The following is a 21730-nucleotide window of genomic DNA, read 5'->3' as shown; positions in this document are numbered from 1 at the left end:
CATACCTCTCTGCCCCTGGCACACTAGCCACTTCATCAGAATCAGGTTCATCACTGTAGGGAAGGTGCTCCCCCTCTGGGTGCCTCAATTTCTCACTGTAACACAGAGATACAGTAGTAAGACCTGCCTTGTTTAACTCTAGGGATGAGTATGAATAACTGATGAATTAAGAGATGTAAAAGTGTTTTGAAACCTTCAGAGGTGTGTCTCAGAGATAGCAGAACCTGAACCCAGGGCTTCCCAGACTCTGTCTCTCCATCCATCCAGTCCCATGGTCTCTCTCACATAAGCTTTCTCATCTTCAGTGTCCTCGTTGGTAAGATGGGGAGGATAGTGACAGCCTTCCCTTTGTGACGGGATCACAAAACTACTCCGAGCATGGGACAGACAAGTCTCTCGTCTAGAATGCTGACATTCATAGAAAAGGTGCTTTTGTGCCAACAATGTTTGGATTCTCCTCAGATCAACCCAAGTTTTGCCTTGTGATCTTCAGACAGCTCTACCCCCTCCTGCCATCCCATAGCTGTGAATGTCCCTATGCTGAGTGCTTCCTTTTTCTCCACAATCTTCATGGAGCAACACTCATTTCACCACCCATAGAGCATCCCAAACCATTAAAATTTACAAAGCATTTCACACATTTTATCTTAGTTGAGCGTCACAATAATTATGTGCGATAGGTTTTTAAAGATAGTGCCCCCATTTTACAGATGAGAAAAGTGAACATCAGAACTTTAAAGAGCTCCCCCATGATCACCTAGCTAGTAAATGTTAGAGACAGGATTCAAAACCATTTCTCTCCTAATTCCTAATTTCTAGTATATGCTATGGCACCTTTGACCAATGTTACTACTACTTATTATTCTTACTACTACCACCACCGCTACTAGGGGCAAATTGCATGGCATAGAGGGGCAGCCTTGGAGTGAAAACCCGGGTTTAAGTATACCTGAGACACATACCAGTTGGGTGACCATAGGCAAGTCACTTAATCTGGAAATTATCTAAGGCTTTAAAGTGATGGGCAATATGCAATCTTCATCGATGACGGGAGGTTCCATATCAGGAATTCCCTAGACCTATGAAATTATAGGTCTGGACTAGAATTCTGGAAAACATTTTGGAACTTATAAAGCAAGTGCTGGATACTTGATAAAGGGGTTAAGGCAGAGAAAAATAACAAAACAAAACAAAAAAAACCCATGATGACCCTGTTCCTGACCTCAGGGAGCTTACTGAAGTAGAGATAAGATATATGCCTAGGTACACATTGTACAAATTAGAATCTGGCAATTTTAGAACAGGAAATTGACGAGATAACTGGAGAATCTGCTGGAGAATCCACACAAGTCACACCCTTCTGCTCCCCTGTCAAGCAGGGAAGTGCAGGAGAACTGGGGCTTGAACAGGTTGGAAGGTTTGCCCTCTAGTTCTACTGCATCAATTTAGGAAAGTCACTTACCCTCTCTGTGCCTCAGTTCTTTATTATAAAATAGAAATAAAATGGAGATAACCTACACTGTTTACCTGCAAGGAAGAATCTGAATCTGAAATAAATGAAGAGATATGAAAGCATTTTGGAACATTCAAAAAGTACCATGTAATTGTCCGTTGTGAATGTGATTGTCTTGGGTGACCCAGTGGATAGAGCACCAGGTCTGGAGTCAGGAAGTCTCATCTTCCTAAGTTCAAATGTGACCTCAGGCACTTACTAGCTGTGTAACCCTGGGCAAGTCACTTAACCCTGTTTGCCTCAGTTTTCTCATCTGTAAAATGAGTTAGAGAAGGAAATGGCAAACCACTGCAGTATCTCTGCCAAGAAAACCCCATGTGGGGTCATGAATAGTCAGACATGAGTGAAAAATGCCTGAACAACAGCAGAAATTGTCTAGTGTGGTTATTATCAGGCTATTAACTGTTAATTTGCAGTGACCATTTCAGTGAGATGGAAGAGAGGCCTGAGTTCAGAACTCTGTGCTTTCTGCATCTCGGTTGCCTCATCTGTGAAATAAGGACAGTCCTTGACTGTTTCCTTCCAATTCTAAATCCAGTGATAAATCATTTCACTTCTCTGGGGTCTTGTTTCTTCTTTGTACAAAGAAGAGCTTGGGCTAAGGACCTTTCCAGCTAGGTTTCCTATCAACAGAAACAATGTGGAAAAATAGGAAAATCGCCTCCTCTCCTATTGTGAAAATTTCATAGGCTGTGCTCAGTATGTGTCTTTCAGAAAATCCTCTGTAACCAGCTCATGAAACTGACATGGTATAGGGCAGCCATGGAACCCTGCCTGCTTGGCATTGCTTTCAAAAATCCTCTTTTTGGAAGCTGCTATTTCTTAAAAGCTCTTACAGTTATGATTGAATTCTGATGAGGAATATTTCTCCAAATAAACACATTTCCTAATTAAAAGCTGCACTTTGAAGACCTAAATCGCCTTGCTCTTAATCTGTTCTTTTGTTTTGCATTATATTTTGGAATGAATAACGCCCATGGAAACATGACTTTTTTAATATATGCAATTTAAGGGATATTAATAATGGCTCTTCCTGCATAATAAACATGCCCTTAGTGTAAAGAAAAGAGTTGTGCTCTTTGTGACTACACACCCAGATTGGTGATACACTATCATTGTGCTTTCAAAGTTACATCGCCAAATGCTGATAATTCAGACCTATTGCTAAAGGTAAGCTAGGAAGGGGAGGAATCACTGCTGGTGGTTCAGATCTAGAGTACTCAGGGGAATGCCATAGAGAAGCCATTTCTGGAGAGTCCCTTGATAATTTCATCACTGGTGAGTCCCCTTACAGCCAGTGTCCCTGTGTCATGAACTACAATTTGGGAAAATTTCAAGGGACCCAAGTGCTTTATATCAGGTATCAGTAGATAGAGCTATAAATGAAGGCCATATCATACTGTATTCTGATGGGAAATAGAGTCACAATTCAAAATATTTCCAGTAAGAGAAACCAAGCAGTTTGTGCATAATCAATCATGGAATGCACTGGTCTCTAAAATTAGTTCCTTAAACACCATACACATTGGTTTTAATTTATTCTGTTCAATCATGGTAGAATGGAAGGATTGCTGGATCTGGAGCTAGCAAAGTCCTGGGTGCAAATCCTGTCTCCTGCACTTACTAGCTCTGTGAATAGGGGCAAACCACTCATCTTCTCTAAGCTTCAGTTTCCTCATCTTCAAAATGAGGATAATAGTACATTTACTACTTACCTCAAAGAGTTGTTTGTAAGGCTCAAATAAGATAATGTATCTGAAGAGCTTTGTAAACCAGTCAGTCATTATTACTTATATAAAATTCATGTTATCACACAAAAGAATGAGATAGTGGGAAATGTTCTTGGACTAGCAATCAGAAGACCTGGCAAGAAAGTCCTGGTCTTGCCATTAACTGATTTTATGATGTTGAGTAAGTCATTTTCTCTCTGTGTGCTTCAGGTGCCTTATCTACAACAATAACTTATCATAATAACTGCAAATTGAATACTGTTTTATAGTTTAAAAAACACTTACCTCCCCTAAACCTGGGAAGGTAATTAGGCTCAGAGAGGTTATGTGATTGATCCAAGGTCACATAGTTATATGTCTGAGTTAGAACACTTTATTCATTATGATTTCAGCCATCATCCTCATCCTCATCATCAGTCTGAACCATCTCCCCTATAGAAACTCCCCCTACCAATGCAGATTTATACTTGGTCTATACATTATTTGCTTAGAAAACTGTCTTGGGGAAATGAGAGATATAGAGTCAGGTCTGGAGTCAGGAAGACAAGTTCAAATCTGGCCTCAGACATTTACTAGCTATGTGGTCCTAAGCAAGTCACTTCACCTCTGCCTCAGTTTTCAAATCTGTACAATGGGGTTAATAATAGTATCTACCTTCCAGGGTTGCTGTGAGGATCAAATGAGAGAATATTTGTAAAATGATGAGAATGGTGCCTGGCACACAGTAAGTACTGCATAAATGTTAGTTGTTTGTGGTTGTGGCTGCTGCTGCTGCCACAGTCCATGATCATAGAGTAAGTATGCATGAGAAACAGGACTCTGGGGTCAGTAACTCCATGTGCCTCATGACCTATAGGATCTGGTCTAATTCAGATGTAAGAGTCAAAGAATTTTAAGTTTGGAATTGGAGGAGGCCTTAAGTCCTGGTCTCCCTCAACAGAATCCTTCAGAAGAGAGTTCTTTATAGAGCTTTCAGAAGTGGTTTTAAAAGAAATAGAAGGGACTTCACCCTAAAACTGTATGAGACCATGTAGTCCAATCTCCTAATTTTAATAGTAACAGATGGTGATAGAGTAGTTTAAATTTTGCAACAATTTATATAGATTTTATTTGAGTCTCCTATCTACCCTGTGAAATAGATACTAGAGGTCTAGACATGATTTCTTCTCCCTGGGAACTCCCTTTGTGAAAACTCCCTCCACCTATGCAGATCACCAACTCCTGGGGGTAACAGAGTCGCCTTGGGTCATTGAGAGGTTGAGACAGTTGCCCTTGGTCAATTAGCTGATGTGTCAGAGGCAGGATTTGAACCCAAGTCTCCTGGAAGCCAAAAGCAGCCTTCTATCCTCTGCTTCATGGAACTGAGATTCAGAGAAAAGGAGTGACTCGACAAAATTCAAGCTACTAGTTAGTGGCAGAGCCAAGTCTAGATCTCGGGTCTTCTGATTCTTTTGCTCCTCCCACACCACGATGTTCCCTGTTGCACTAGTACTGGAGATCAAAATACAAGAAGCAGGGGGAAAAAGCACATATATTATTAATTTAACTTTAATTTAAAATTTAAATTTTAAAAAAATGCTGCTGGTTTTTATCATGAGTCAGGGGCTGTTGCCATGGTTTGCAGGAGATGCTGATGATTCCAGGAAGGCCACATGTCTTTGGGCATCTCACACAGTGCCCGCCCTGAGGATGGAATCAAAGTTCCCAGCTGTTAATTACATCTGGCAAAGATGCAGCAACAGCAGTAGCAGCAGGGACAGGGTGTAAAACTGCTCCCCAAAATGTTGTAAAGTGAGGCATAATCCCAGCTTCCTCTGTGGTGTGTGTGTGTGTGTGTGTGTGTGTGTGTGTGTGTGTGTGTGTGTGTGTGTGTGTGTGTGTGTGTAGTGAAGAGGAGGAGGAAGAGAGGAAGGAGAGAGGGAGAGAGAGAGAGAGAGCGCGAGAGCGAGAGCGAGCGAGCGAGCGCTGCTGGTAGTGTTCCACTCAGACATGAGAGATTAAAACCATCACCTGGGCTCCCGGCTAACTCCCCCTCCACAGCCTCAGTGGTGCAGACCCGTTTAGAATGCATGTGCCTTTCTCTTTCCAAAGCATTGTAGGATTGGCTCCCGCCTTCCATTCATGTAACCTGCGTGTGTGTGTGTGTATGTGTGTGTGTGTGTGTGTTGCTAGCTCGCCCTCTCTGTGTATGTGTGTAAGAGAGAGACGGGGGGAGGGAGGGGAAGAAGAGAAGGGAAGCTATTAAAAAAAAATATACCCCAACCCCAAGCCTCAGGATTGCAGCTGTTTAATGTGGGCCAGCAGTCCTACCAGAAACACTTCGCCTGGAGAAACCTGGACCGGCCTTTCGGGTGTGTGTCTGCGAGAGACAGGGATTTTCTTCTATTTCCTCGCGCCCCTCTTGTTATTGTGGAGCCTGCCTGAGAGGATGAGAGCCCGGACCTCCCTGTAGTTGCCCAGTTTGGGATCGTGGAGAGAAGGAGCCAGTACGTCTCGGAGAAGAGTGGCTTTATTTATATAGAAGAAAAACGCACAATTTCCTTTTTCCTTCCCTTGCCTTTTGCCCCCGGGAGCCTGCAGACACGGTAAGCCGGCCGGGCTACGGTATATACGGAAAAGTGGCTTTTGTATCCTCGCGACTCTGCTCGGTCTCCCCACCAGGCTCTCCCTTCCCCTGCGCTCCGAAATCGGGGACTGACCCGGCGGGTGCCGGGCTCTCGGGCAGATCTTGAATATGGATCTGCCCACAGCCACCCCCCTCCATCCCCTCCCCACACCTTTTTATGCAGCAAGGCACTTAAGGCGAAGCTAGCCCTCCTCGCTGGCGCCTGCAATCAGAGGCTCTCGGGCGGCGGGGCTGCTGCTGCTGCCGCCGCCGCCGCTACTGCTGCTGCCGCTGCCGCTGCTGTTGCTTGGCGGCGGCGGGGGCTGCTTCCTTAGCCGGCTGCGGAGGGCTCTTTCCAGAGCGAACGATCCAGCCAGCTAGTCTCCCCTCGCCGCAGCTCGGGCTCCTTGCACACAGTTGGGCAGTGGTCGGAATCGGTTCTGGGCTCGCGGCGGAGGTGGCATAGCTAGGTGGTGGTGCTTGGAGGACGGATCCACGAGGCGATCACAGCAGCCGGGGGTCCGGAGAAGCCGGGCGCCTTTGGGGGAGAGTCAAGGCGGAGGGTGGGGGCTGGGGAGAGCAAGCTATGCGCACGGTTCCCGTGCCTTTTAGGGGCTCCCGCGGGGGAATGGGGGCGGCTGACGGGGAAAAGGAGACGGCATGTAAAGGAGTTCGGCCAGGCTCGCCTCCCGTGGAGCTCCGCGCCTCCTCCCGAAGCCCTGCACCCGGGTCCGCAGCGCATTTCTGCCCGCCCGGCCGCCGCCTGGGGACTTAGCTCTCTCTCTCTCCCGGCCTCCTGAGAGAGCAAGTGAGCTACGGGTGGAGACGCAGCAGGGAGAGAGGCGAGAAATAGGCTCCCAGCAGTGCAGTCAGATCAATGATTACCAGCCCTCCTTCTTGCGATTTCTGTGTGATCATGGAACAGCTTTGGAGGACGAAGGTGGGGAAGGGAGAAGGAAAGAGAAGCCGGGGGTGGGGGTGGGAATCCCCAATTGCGTTCTTCTTCCGAACGGAACCCATGAGCTCTTGGCCCCATCCTCCTCCCTTACTCTTGCACCTAGCTAGCCTGTTTACCTTGGGATGTCTATGTTGAAGTCCAGGTTGGATTCTTGGGCTTTTTCGGGGGGGGGGTCTCTTTTGAGCTTTAACTGCTCCCCCCACACACACACACACTTAAGCTTTTAGAAAATGTGCTCTGGGTTGAAATGTGATAATCCTGCTTCGATTATTTTCTTGCCGCTTCAAAAATGCAGCCTATATAAATTGGGAAACAGCGACTCAGTGCACTTGGCTAAGCCTGGAATGTTGGTTCTGGGGATGTACTCTGGGAGAAATCTGGAAGCACTTGGCTGCGAATTCACGAAATTCAACTAGTGAGTGGTCCATTATGTGGTGGGCTTATCTCCTGCTCAGAGCCCCGTGTGCTTCCTTACTCCACCCCCCTCTCCTCCTCCCCTTTGGGTGATGTTAGAAAGTACTGGAAATTGAACTGCGTTGATTTCCAACTTTGAAAATTGGCTCCTCTCTTAGGGCAAGACTTTTAGGAGATTTCTTAAATGGCTTCATGCTGACATAGGTATTAGGACTCGATACTTGGATGGGTCTAAAACTATTTTCAGCAACCTCCTAAGTAAATAACTACCAAGTGTGGAAATCTCTATCAATATGCATTCAACCCTCAGTCCTGTGTAAAATCTGGGTGTTTATATGCCGCATGTTTGAACAAATGAAGAGGTCGCCATATAGATATATAAAAAGGTATAGGTGTAGGAAGTATTGAGGAGGGTGTTCGGGGAATGCACACACATATACCACACTCGAACTCTTACTTGCTGAATAGATGGCGATTATGTAAGCCTCATCTCTGATCAACAGAAATATTCAAACCCCGATTTGAAATGCGACCCTGCCGGTTTTCATTTTTCCCTTTAATATAAATCAGAGAGAAACTCGTAACCTTACCTTTTGTCACCTAATGAGAACTGCATTTAAGGAAGGCTGTCTCTCCACAGGACCTGAGGTTTTGAGAACGGGAATGTGAAGCTAACACTGCCCATAGAAACGTTCTATGAACTGGGCCTGGCAGAGCTTAGATCACTTTTCAAAAGATTGGGGCAGGGAGCTATGTGAACGGTGTGTGGTGGGGTAGAAGGGAAGGACGGTTTGGGTGTTGGGGGGGGGTGTCAAAACTCCATGTTTTAAAAAGATCACTCTGGAAATAGGCAATAGACAATGTTCTAGAAAAGGGGGGAGTTTGGGTTCTGCAATGGAGATCAAAGATAAGGAAACCAAAGAATCCAGAGGGTACCTACTCTCTCCCCAAATCCCATTACCTTCCTCCCTTGCCTATTCTTCAACTCAAGTGCACTTCCCAAGTTTGGAAATTGTATTCCTAATACTTGGTCACAAGCAGAGGTACCTACACTCTAAATGCACACCTGGATTCATCCTAATATTTCACTCTGATAAGTGGGTATGGTCGTATTGCCCAAGTCTTCTGTTGGCACAGCCAGTTTCCACTGGGCGATCATAACTGATTTTCTTGACTAATGGGGACAGGGGAAATGGTGGAGTAGGGTATGACTTGACCTCCCTTGTCCTCTTCTATTGATCCAAAAGTTCCTTCAACTTAATTTATTCCACTGGTGCTTACTGAACCAACTGTCTCACCTTTGGCATCTCTGCCTGAAAGCTCTTTTATAGGCTTGGGTAAAAAAAAAATCACAGTAGTGGAATATTTTTTGTTTTGCCTCCCTCCCCCACTTCCCCTACCCACTCCAGGATAAGGCATAAGCCTCTATCCATATAGTATCTTGCAGAACACTTAAGTCTGGATAACAGTAATCCTGAACATCCTGTCCCCAAACCTGCATTAAATAGTTGCCATTGGTATTTTGGGCAGGTTTGGACTGCCTGCAACTCCATCCCTCTCCCCGCCCCCCCCCCCCTTAGATCCTAACTCTATCTTAGTCTATTACATGGTGTAGGATAAATCCTTGCTCACTCTGCCAGTTCAGGGCCGTTAGGATTTCCTGCTGCTGCCATGATCCTTAACAATGCAATTCCGAAGCCAGTACTTATGCATGAGAAATCACTAGGTGGTCTAAGGCCATTGACCTTGCTTTAAGACTGTCCTAATGGGAGATCTTGACTATTTCTTTGCTTCCACCCACCCACCCACCCACCCACCCCACCACCGCCTTAGCATCTCTGCTGCTGAGACACCAGGAGTGTCTGCTCCAAGTCTATTTATCTGCGCAGGGGAGATTGGATTTGCTAGAAGGGGATAGGGAGGGAATTGGGCCTGGAGGAAGGGAGATGTGAGCATCTTGGGAGGGAAGCTGTGACTTCAATGGAGGATGGAAACAGCAACCTGTTTCTCTCAGGGCTCAGAGGGGCTGAGATGGAGAGCCCTAGGGGAGGAGGCAAAAGAGTGTCGGCATGTTAGCAACTCAATCCCACTGAGCGTTTTCTCTCTCTCTCTGCCCCCCCTTCCCTTCCCCTCTCTCCCTGCCTCCGTTTTCTTCTCTCTTCTTCCCCCAGTCTTTTTCATTTTTTCCCCTCCTGGGGGCAGCCCTATCTGTCTCAGTATCTGGGCCTGCCCGCCTGCCGGCCTGGCTGGCTAGCTGTTTGTTGACTCGCGTCTCCCCGAGCCGCTCTGTGTCTGAGTTCCTCTCTCTCTGTAACAGCCGTCTGCTTGGGATCCGCTGTTTGCTTGCTTGCTTTTTCACTACTCGGTCAGCAGTTGGCTTCCGTTTAGAGCTGGGGGTTGGGGGTGGTGGAGCGGGGGCGGGGGAGAGGTGGGTGGAGCTTTGGGTTAAAAAGCCGGGAACCCAAAGGGAAGAAACCAAATCGAGACTGATCTAGGGCGGTGAGAATGGTCCCAGAACATTCCTCCCCACCTTCCTGGGTCTGAGCTCTGCCCCACCTTCTGAGATTTAACCCCTGATTGAACCAGATATCCAGCAGCACCCCCTCCCCCCAACTTTCTTCCCTTCTACCCTCAAGCAACTTAGGGGAGAGTATTGTCGCAGATGGGAATGGGAACACTTTGCGTATTAAGTGTGTCTCTGCGGTTGTGTGTGTGTGATTTTTTTTTTTCCTCCTTTGGGTAGTTGTGGGTGTAGGAAGAGAGGAAAGAGGACAGAAGCTAGTGGAGTGTGATGTTGCCTTCTTTCCGGATGCCTGGGATAGTCGCTTTCTTTTTCCTGGGAAGAAAGAAAGAATTGAGAAAAAAGCTATCTTTTTTTTTTTTCCTGGCGAAGGTGATGATGGAAAGGGACTTGAAATATCTGGCTTGTATGTGGAGTTACCTGTTTGAGTTTATTCTCTGGTTTCCTGAGGTGAGAACAGACAAACACGTGTAGTGACTGTCCCTGAATTTTTAAGGTAGGATAAAAATTAATGCTTAAAAACCCCCTCAGTTATTAAATGAGGGAAATATTCGTCTTGAATATTTGCTCTGAAGGGGGTGGGGACGATATCACTGTCTCTGAATTTGTAGGTGTCCAGGGGAGGGTGATCACTGTTAATGGAGTTTTTGCAGTTGTATTTGCTCACTTAGAGCTTTACAAAGCCCCTTTTGTCATAGGGAACAGGTGAGAGCAAAGATGGTCAAGGAGGCACGAAAGGACAATGCATTTCACTTTAGAAGATCTAGCTTCAAATCCAGTTGTGAAAGCTGATTGGACAAGAAACTTCATGGTGCCTCAATTTTCTTTTTCTGTATAATGGGGAAAATATTTGTACTACCTCCCTGACTGACTGGATTAGTGGGAGTAAAGTATTTTGCCAACTGTAAAGGGCTATATAAATACTAATAATAGCTTACATTTGTGTAGTGGTTTTTGTTTGTTTGTTTTGGTGGGGCAATAGGGGTTAAATGACTTGCCCAGGGTCACACAGCTAGTGTCAAGTGTCTGAGGTCACATTTGAACTCAGGTCCTCCTGAATCCAGGGCCTGTACTTTATCCACTGCGCCACCTAGCTGCCCCTGTGTAGTGTTTTAAGGTTTGCAAGGCTCTTTGCATGTATTATCTCATTTGATCCTCATATCAGTTCTGAGAAGTAGGTATTATTATTATTATTATTATTATTATTATTATTATCCTCATTTTGCCTATGAAGAAATAATTGGAAAGAAGTTAAATGACTTGCGTGAGGTCATGAAGTTAGGCAAAATTTGAACTTGAGGCTTCCTAAAGTCCAGATCAAGTTCTATCCACCAGGCTACTTAGCTCTCCCGTTGCAAGATATATTTCCATATTTCAAGGACCTATGATTTCATCAATATGGGTGCTCCCCTCCCACTTCCAGTGGGATTCAGATTACTTTTTGCTTCCTGTTTTAGTAGACAGTCCTACTAAGTTGTTGGAGCTGCCAAACTCATCATCACCTTGGGGCCAGATGTCTAATGAGCCTCTTGGCAAATTGGTAGGTCCTTGGAGGTTAGACACCAAGAGCATTCCTGGTCTAAACTGGATGCCTTTCCAAGATGGTAGAATTTATCAGAGCTTGTGACCCACTAGTAGAATCTGTAAAATGACTTAATAGAGGGCATACAGCAAATGTAAATAAATAGGTATACATATTCATGTGTATGTGTGGACAGCTAGGTGGTACAGTTGATAGAGTACCAGGCCTAGAGTTAGGAAGACTCATCCTGAGTTCAAATCTGGCCTCAGACACTTATTAGCTGTGTAACCCTGGGCTAGTCACTTAACTATGTTGGCCTCAGTTTCCTTATCTGTAAAATGATCTACAGAAGGAAATGGCAAACAACTCTAGTATCTCTACCAAAAAAAAAATAAACCAGATGGGGTCACAGAGAGTTGCATGTTTGTGTATATCTCTAGACCTGTGATGGAGAGGCAGGGTGGTACTGTAGAAAGAACCAGTCGATTCAAGCCCTGCCACTGATTCTTTCTACACTTATTAACTGTGGTCTAGTCACTTAGCCTCCTGGGTCCCAAGTTTCTTCATCTGTAAAATGAAGAAATTGGACTAGAAGGCTTCTGAGATTCCTTCTAGCTGTAGATCCTATGAGCTTATGGACCAACAGTTCATCCTGGTAAGGAATTCCCAGTATGCAAAATTCTTTCCCACACAGATCAGTAATTTACAATTAAGTACTTTAGAGAGTTGCCTGAGGTAGTAAAAAGTTAAATGACTTCCAGATGGTCTTGCAGCTAGCACATGTGAGAGGTAGGAATTGAACTCATGTCTTTTTTTGTCTTCAAGGCTAACCCTGTATCCCATACTGCAGTTAGTACATAGAAACATTGTAATTTTGTTGTTGAGTCATTTCAGTCATGGCTGATTCTTTGTGACTTGCTCAGAGTCACACAGCTAGTGTTTGAGGCTGGATTTGAACTCAGGTCTTCCTGATTCCAGACCAGGGGCTCTGTCCACTTTACCATTATAGCATTAGTAATAAACTATTATCTTAATGTCCTTTTGCTAGATGTCTCATGTCTAACACTTGTGGAGAGAGGGTAAGTTGTTGGGGATTGAAGTATTTTTTTTTTGTTAAAGGCTTATCACCCAAAGCATGGTGTACTTGATCTTCTTGGATCTCCATGCTTATCAGAAGGTTTTTAGTGGCTCACATATAGCCTAGGAGAGCACAGGGCATCATAGAGAAAGTAGTGGTGGTATGAGATGAGACAAGTCTATTTGCCAACAAAGCTGGGATGGATGCTTAGAATTTAAAGCCTTAGAAAGGGCACTCTTTGCTCTTCCACAGAGGTGTCTGCTACTTTGGTTGGGATTTCGACTGCCGGTTTCTCTTTCCAGACAGAGTCACCTCCAGGCACTGGAGCATAGCTGTCACCTTATGTAAGCCAGAGTTACACATACACAATTTGTGGACGAAATGATTGGGAACTTGAGGAGCAGCTAGCAACCCAAGGCCACTGCAATGACCAGACTTGCACATTCCTTCAAACCTCCGGCGAGCAATGAGGAAAAGAGACCAAGAACTGCCTTTCTTAAAGACCCTTTTCCTCCTTAACAACAATGATCACAGTGCCTATTGTTTTCATGCCTCCTTAAGGTGACTTAGTGCCTTCCTCAGAATCTCTTGAAGTGGGGAATGCATTATTAGGATCAGGGAATTTAGATGGTCAATGGACCTTGAAGATCTGCTATGTAACTGGCTTTTTCAGGAAACTGAGGCCAGAGAGAGGAAGAGATTTCCCTTAGATAACATAGTGTTTATTTAAGTGTCAGAGTGAAGATAGGAGCCCAGTCTGCTTAGCCTTGAGCCTCATGGGGTGAGCTTGATTACATCTCCTAGGACCTTGGTCTCAGTTTCTCCATTGTTGAGAAGAAACGGGTCAGCTGAGATCATCTCTGAAATTCTATCTGGCTATACTCTTTCATAATCCAAAGCTACAGGTTATTCATTTGGAGTGCTCGGTCTAGTATTTGTTTATTTTTGTTGTTGTTGTTCTTATTTTGATAACTATTTCAATATTGTCAGCAAGTCGACAAAAATTTATTAAGCATTTGAGCATTGGGAATACAGATACAAGCAGATAGTTCCCACCCTTGAGGGGATTATATTCCAAAACAGGGGAAGAAATCACACAAAAGGAAAAAAAAAAAAGGAGAGAGGAGAGAATGAAGACTCCTGGGCAGGGCATCATAGAGATAATCTTGGAGCAGTGTTAGGTATACAGCCTGGAGATAATGGAGTCATGGGTGACCTGAGCAGCCTTCTTGAAGTAGACATTCTAAAGGAATTTGCTGTTCAGAGGGAGTGGCCTCAGGAGTAGCTGGTACTTCCAGATGTGTGAAGTCCAAGGGAATAAGGAGCTTCCCAGGATACAGAGGTTTCTGGGGAATTAGAAAGAAAGCCCGAGAGGAGAATCAGGAGTGAAGCCTGGGGAGGAACACAGCTTCCTCTGTAATACTACAGATTTCATTTTTACATTTAAAAATATTACTCTGAGAAGGGGTCCATAGACTTCACTGTTTTACCCACAAATAAGCCTTCTTCCGAGGCCAGCTCAGTCAACACCCTCTCCCTCCTGTCCCCATCTCTGCCATAAATCTCAAAGTGAAACAATAGAACAATAGGTTTGAAATCCCCATCCTTGGAGACTTGGGTCCAAGAGCCTACAAGGTGTAAATCAAAGTCAATTCAGATTTAAAGACTGAGTGTTACCTTCCCAGTTACATGGTCTATCAGTGGAGCTCATTGTAACTAAAAGCTCAAATACTCTGTCTCCATTGGGAACTGACAGATTGGCATATCTGGGCACTCTGACAGCCATACGTGCACTACTGGCCAGAAAACTGGGACTCATGGACCTCCAGCCAATAAGCTTTTAGAAGGGAAGATTTCTAATGTGATGTTTTAATTCTATGTATATACATAGATGTGTATTATGTGTTTATATACATATATTTTATATGGTGTGCGTGTGTGTGTGTATATATATGTATATGTATATATGTGTTTGGGAGGAGAGAGGAGTGAAGAGAGCTGAAAGAGAAAAAGAGAAAAAGGAAAGAGAATGGGGGAGTTTATTGGTAAACAGATAGATGATAGATGATAGATAGATAGATATTAGATATGTAATACAGATATTTTTATTTGAAAGATGCCATTGGTATTGAGGGCAAGGCTTGGAGTTAAGCAGACCCAGCTTCAAGGGCTGCCCCTGACATATACATACTACCTGTGTGACCCTAGACAAATGACTTAAGCTCTCAGTGTTGGAGGCAGCTCTCTAAGACTATACATTACACATGAGTTGCTGGTCTTCATTAGTGGAAGATGACACCAGACTAGAAGTTCCCTAGACTGACGAAATCACAGTGTATGTGTATATACACATTCTCTCTCTGTCTCTCTATATAATACATATATATATGCATACATATATGTGCATATACATATTTGTTATATATGTATATCGTAATTTAAGTTTTGCAAATCTTTTCTTATTTGATCCTCACAACAACCCAGGAGGTTGGTGCTATTATTATTCCTTCTTTTTAGAGAGGAGGGAATTGAGGCTAAAGGAGATTAAATCCTGTATGTAAGATGTACATATTCATATCCATTTGTTTATTTTTCCACTGACATACATTCTTACCAAAGTAAAGCAAATTCTGCCCTTGACCTCACTACTTTGCCCAGGGGCTTTGAGAAAGATCATGATGTGACTGTTGTCCTCTGCCCTGGTCAGACCTCTTTGGAAATATTGCATCTAGTTCTGGACACCACACCTGAGAAAAGCCATCGATGAGCTGGAACTCGAGAGTGGTGGGGGAGCAAGTTTGTGAGGGAGCCAGAAACTGTTCTCTCAGGATGGGTCGAAGGGATTGTACATGTTTAATCTAGGGAAGAGAGACTCAGGAAGGAGAGGGAGGGGAAGAAAGGGTCATGAGATCTGCCTTCAAATATTTGGAGTTGCTATTTGGAAGAAGCATCAGCTTTACTTAGCCCCAGAGGGAAGAGCTAGAACTAAGGCCTGGAAGTAACCAAGAGACAAATTGAAGTTTGATATAAGGGAAATCACATTCTTAATGGATAATATTAAAAGTGGAATAGGCCTCCCCAGGAGGTGGTAGCTTCCCTGCAGTGGAAGTTTTTTAAACCATCTGAAGGACTATTTGTTGGCACTTGAAGACAGGACTTGGGCTCTGTAATCCTTGAGAGCCCTCCCAGTTCTAAAGGCCTCTAACCTTCATTTGTTCATTCAGTTATTCACTCACGCAACCCACATTTATTAAGAATGTACTATGTGCAGATCACCATGTCAGGTACTGGAAGAAATGAAAAGCAAAGACATTATTTCTCCTATTCTTTAGTCAGGGAGAATATAGCATAGATACAAGTGACTGAAATACAACTAAGCCTCGCTCACATTTCTGAAGCACACTAAGCTTTCCAAAGCTTATAACAACTGTGTATGACAAAGCTCATGACAGCTGTGATGTAAGTAGTATGAGTGATTTCATTCCCATTTTATAGAGGGGAAAGATGAGACTCGGAGAGTTTGAATGACACAGCAGGATCAGCATTGGAATAAAGATCCATATGATCAGTGGATAAGAGAATGAGCAGGTGAGAAGAGAAAACTCATTTCTACATGCAGAGAACAGGGGAGGCTTCACAGGGGAGATGGCATTGAACTGTCCCTTGTGGGTTGATTGGTTGTTAATGGATAGAGATGGGGAGGGGCATTCCAGACATGAAGACCCAACTAGACAGGCTACTTGTGAGGTGACCCCAGACCATCAGAATCTCACCACTAAGCTTCCCTAAGCACCTCCACTTAGAATCATCCTTTTCATTTCTTTGTTGGCCAGTGCAGGAAGACAGTGTGGTCTGCAGAGTGGGAGGAGAATAAGACCTGAAGCTAAGGTCTTCTTTCAAGTCCATTCCTAGCTTTGTGACTCTGGGCATGTCACCTAACCTCTCTCTGCCCAAACACCTTCACCTGGTTATATGCCTGGCACTACCTACCTCACAGGGTTCTTTTGTAAACATTCGAGCCAAAATTATTCATTGGAATCCTTGGAAAGTGCTGTAGGTGGCATCGTAGATGGGTAGGGCCTTGAAGTAAGTGGTGAGAAGAAACTCCAACATGATCTATCCATAACTACAATAGCTTAATAAAGTTACTTAACTATTGTTGGTCCCTGTTTCTCTCTGTACCTTCCTCTCTTGTCTCCTCCATTGTTCCCATTTGGAAGTCCCATGTTTCTCGGGAATCTACCAGCATATATTGGCATACTTCACAGCAAGAATTTCTATATCTGTTGTACAGAGTTCACTCAGTCAGTAAACATATATTAAGTGCCTACGATGTGCCAGGCGCTGTGTTAAGCATTAGAAATTCAGCTGGAAAACTGTGGCTCAGGGTTTTTGTGCTAGACTTCTGGACCCTCGTCATTGAGGCCTCATTTTAAAAGCTGGAGAAATTGGTATCCTCTGCTTATCCTCCCATAGCCTAATTGAGCCAAAGAGAAAACTTTCTTTAACTTTATTTATTGATTTGTCTTCCTACTCCAAGGGTCAGGTTTCCAAGGCCTAGTGAGGATTTTATTTCTAGGCTTTGACACATCTTTGTTAAAAATATGGATAAACTTAAAAGGAAGAAAAAGAAATCAGCCCAATCAGTGGGAGAAGCTATACTCCAGTCTGTTAGGATGGATAGGTATTCATTCACTTATTCATTCATTCATTCATTCTACAGATAGCTATAAACAGCATTTCTGTATGCAAGGCCCTGGGGTTGGTACAGGGGCTACGAAGATAGATGTCATTGCAGATTGTACTCTGAGGGAGTTTACAGTTTAATACACTGGCAGGGGTGCAGACAGAAAATTCATTTCAACAAGTAGTTATTAGGCACCTGAAATGTGTCAGTTACTGTACTAGGTGCTGGATGAAGGAATGCAGCACTTGCCCCGAAGGGGTTTCAGCTCTACAGGGTGGAAATAACAGGTCCACATTTATGCAAATATAAATATATGTGTAGAGGGATATATGCAGGTATGTGTTATATATATATATATATATAGAGAGAGAGAGATATGTTTGTATATGTGCACATGTACGAGAATATAGATATGCACATGTGTATATGTATATATGGGTGTACATATATTCAGTATATGTATATAGAAAGATATGTACATATGTACACCCATACATGCATACAGATATGTACATGTATGTATATATGCGCACACATTCCGTATATAGGTATGTGTGTATGTGTATTGTATATATGCATATGTATATATGTGTATATATATGTATGACCACTAGGGTAGATAGAATGCTTGGGACTGGAGTCAGGAAGAACTGAGTTCAAATCCAGCCTAAGACACTTAATATCTGTGTGATCCTGGGCTAGTCACTTAACTTCTGTTTGCCTTAATCCACTGGAGAAGGAAATGGCAAACCATTGCAGTGTCTTTGCCAAGTAAACCCCAAGGACAGTATGGTCCATGGGGTCAGAAAGAGTCGAACATGACCGGACGACTGAACAGCAACAGCAACTACAGACACAATACACATACACACATAGTAAATACAAAGTAATTTTGGGGGTTACTAACACCTGGAAGGATGAAGAAAAACCTTATATTGGATTTTGAGCTAAGCTTCAAATGGAGGTTGAGATTCCAAGAGGTGGCAGGGAAGAGGAAGATCATTCCAGGTATAGGCTACAGCCTATGCAAAGACACTGAGGCAGGAGATGGAATGCCATATTTGGGGAAACAGTAAGTAGCCAGTTGTGTGAAGGGGAGTAATGTGAAATGTCTGACAAGATAGGTTGGAGGCAAGGGGGTTTTTTTGTTGGTGTTTTTGGGTTTTTTTGGTGGTTTTTTTGTTTTTTGGGGTTTTTTTTTGGTGAGGCAATTGGGGTTAAGTGACTTTCCTAGGGTCACACAGCTAGTAAGTGTTAAGTGTCTGAGGTCGGATTTGAACTCAGGTCCTCCTGACTCCAGGGCCGGTGCTCTATCCACTGCGCCAACTAGCTGCCCCCATGGAGGCAGGTTTATAAGGCAAGATTGCTGCAAGGGAGAGGTCCAAGCAACGTGCTAGGAGGAAATTGGGGAAGGAAAGAGTACTTTTGCTGGGGAGTGGGGGTTAGGGCAGTTAGAGAGGGTTTTTATGGAGGAAGTAGAACCTGAACTGGGCCTTCAAGTAAGAAGATGGAGATGGGGATTAAGGGACCATCTCCTCCAGCCAAGGACACATGGCAAAGACTGGAGACAACAGGAAACGAGAAGGAATAGAGCTGCCTATGTTGTCTGGAATGTTGAGAATGTAAAGGGGGAGTAGTATGAGAAAAGGATGGAGGGTCATCCACTTTGCCGAGGCCTGGAATGCCAGAGCCACGAGTTTTAATGTTATTCCAAAGCAATGAGGGAATCCTGAAAGTTTTGATTTAGTAGAATGGCATGTTCGAAGCAGTGCATTAGGAATATTAGGGAAGAGATAGAAGGGAGACAGGAAGACTGATTAAGGGAATCTTTTAAAACAAATAGTGAGAAGAGGCAAGAAGGTGTATGGTTATAGCAAGGATGCCTGGAACATGAGGGCTCAGGGTGTACCTGTCTCCAGATGTATTAATTCTGGCAATATTGCTAGGAAACTAGCCTTACTGAGGACTGTGTATGGGTTGGACAACATGAATGGGCTCTGAACGTACTGTCTACTATAGCCCCTTCTTAATATAGAATAAACAAATCATCTTGTATCACTCAGGAATGACACATTCTCATAACACTTGATAGTTTACAAAATGTTTTCTACATAATTCTAGTAGGTTAAGTAGTAAATGGTAAGGAAGACCTGAGTTCAAATCCAACCTCAGATACTTTCTAGCTTTGTGACCCTGGGTAAGTGACTTAACCTCTGTCTGCTTTGATCTCCTCATCTGTAAAATGGGGATAATAATAGCACCTTCCCCCCCACACACACACAGTTTTTGGGAGGATCAAATGAGACAATGATTATAAAGCACTTAGCATAGTGCCTTGGCACATAGTAGGTGCTATATAGATGCTATGATAATTATGACAATGATAATGGCAGCTAGCTGGCATAGTGGATAGTGTTAGATCTGGAGAGAAGAAGACCTTAGTTGAAATTCTGCTTCCCACACTTAGCTGTGTGACCCCTGAGCAAGTCACTTAACATCTTTTAGCCTCAGTTTCTTCATCTTTAAAACGGGAATAATAATAGCATCAAGGGGTATCATGAAGAGCAGATGCGTTAATATGTAAAGTACTTTGCAACCTTAAAATTATATATAAATGCTAGCTGTTTTGTTATCAGTAGTAATATTATTAATATTTTACTAACATATACTAGATAACGTTTAAAGAAATACTTTAAGGTTTGCAAAGCCCTGACTTCTTTCACAGTCCCAGCTAAAATGTCACTTTTTGCAAAGAGCCTTTCCTATGCCCTTTAACTTTAGTGCTTTTCCCTTTGTTGGTTATCTCCAGTTTATCCTGTCTATAGCTTCTTTGTAATAGGTGTTTGCATACTATCTTCCCCATTAGAATATAAGGTCAAGAGTAAGGACTTTTGCCTTTAAAAAAAAAAAAGGTATTCCCAGGGCTTAGCACATTATATATGGCACATGGCTGGTGAATGTTTCTTAACTCACAAATATGATATCATTTTATCCTCATAATAATCCTAGGAGGTAAAAACAGTTATAATCTCAGTTTTATAAAGATGGGGAAACTGAGTCAGACAGTGACTTGCCAGGACCACATACAGCTATTAAATGTCTGAAGCTGGACTTGAACTCAGGTCTTCCAGACTCCTGGTCCAGCCCACGGTGGCACCTACTGAAGCATCCCTAGTCTCCTTCAGAGCTCAGCTCAAATGCCATGTTCTGTGTAAGAGCCTTTCCCGAGTCCCTTCCAACTGCTGGTGCTTTCCACAGTACCTTGTAAATATTTGTTTTGTATAGACTTACACATGTACATGTTGTCTCTCTGGACAGATTCTGAATTCTTTGAGGTCAGAGATTATTTTATTTTTGTTTGTGTACTCTACTACAGTGCCTGGAAGGGACCTTAGAGGTTATTCAGTACAGCCCCTTATTTTTATAGATGGGGAAATTGAGACTGAGAGAGTTTAAGCGACCTACCCAAGGTCCAAGGCAGGAAGGAGGAGAGAAGAAATGAAATGAAGAGAGAGAACAGGAGGGAAAGGAAAGGGAGGAAGATAGAAAGAAAAGGAAAGAAATAGAGAGAAAGGCAGGGGAAGGAATGGAGAAAGGAAGGAAGAAGAAAGGAAGGAATGAAAGAAAGAAAAGAAAGGAAGGGAGAAAGAAAGGAGAAAAGGAAAGAAAAGAAAAAGAATAGAAGAAAGAAAGAAGGGAGAAGGAAGGAAGGGAAAAAGAAAGGGGGAAAAGGAGGGAAAGAAAGGAAGATAGGACATGGAGAGATAAAAAGAGTAGGAATGAAATGAAAGGAAGCAAGAAGGAAAAGAAAAGAGAACGAATGAAAGGAAGAAAGAAGGAAGGAAGGACAAAGGGAGGAAGGAAGAAACGAAGAAAAGGGAGAAAGTAAAGAACAGATAATGGCAACAGTATTCTCCTTTACCTCATACCTAGTATTTGACTTTGTTGGGCAGAAAAGATATTGGAAATTGTACCCTCAGCTACCAAAGGAAAAAAGGGTATCTGATATGTTTAACTAATGAAATCCACCAATGTCCTTAATAAAACAAATAAACCTTTTAACTGTGTGGTTGTGGGGTAAGGGTTGGGAAGGGGAGAAAAACTTGTGGTTTCATTAATATGGGGAATGCTTACTGAGGGAAACTCCATGTACAAATCAATCAATTAATCACTGAGCATGTACCCAACAGCTGCATAGGATACAAATATGAAATGAGATCTGAGCCTGACCGTTCCTCTCCTTAGTCTTAGACAGTTGCCTGGGGTGCCAACAAATTGAGTGACTTGCCCAGAATCCCTCAGCCAGTATGTCAAAGGAGGGGCACCTGGACAGAGATCTTCCTGACAGTTTTTCTTTGAAGGTGTCTTCTAGTTCTAAAGATCTATATTCATTTTTTCTTCTTTGAATTCCTAGGCGAGCGTGCCTCTGGTTTTCAGAGAGTTAATAACTGCAAAGTGAGTGTATTCATTCTTCCTCATGTCTAAAAGAGTTTCTGGCCTCCCCCTTTGCTTGGAGCTCCTCCACATTTTGTAGTGGGAAATCTCTTCTTCCTTCCTCCTCAGTGGGAGGTGCTGGGGTGGGGAATGTGGGATCCTGGCCCTGCCTGGACTTCTCAGTCCATCTTCCCTGCTCTGAGTCATCACCACGCCTCACCCCTGTGGGTTCCACTGCTCCTTCCAGGGAAAACGCTTGCCTTTGACC

At 43.6% G+C, this 21730-nt stretch overlaps 1 protein-coding gene across 1 annotated transcript in view; it reads left to right on the top strand.

Annotated features, from left to right (window-relative positions):
• The first annotated feature begins 5177 nt into the window (after positions 1-5177).
• The window catches only part of TENM4 (teneurin transmembrane protein 4), a 1214428-nt gene continuing 1197875 nt past the window's right edge, over positions 5178-21730 (top strand). The window contains 1 exon segment of the mRNA XM_043992715.1: positions 5178-5828. The gene's annotated coding sequence lies outside the window, so the exon portion shown is untranslated.

This window comes from Dromiciops gliroides, chromosome 3, assembly GCF_019393635.1.
Source record: "Dromiciops gliroides isolate mDroGli1 chromosome 3, mDroGli1.pri, whole genome shotgun sequence".
In the NCBI taxonomy this organism is placed as follows: domain Eukaryota; kingdom Metazoa; phylum Chordata; class Mammalia; order Microbiotheria; family Microbiotheriidae; genus Dromiciops; species Dromiciops gliroides.
This window is presented reverse-complemented; position numbering and strand designations above follow the sequence as displayed.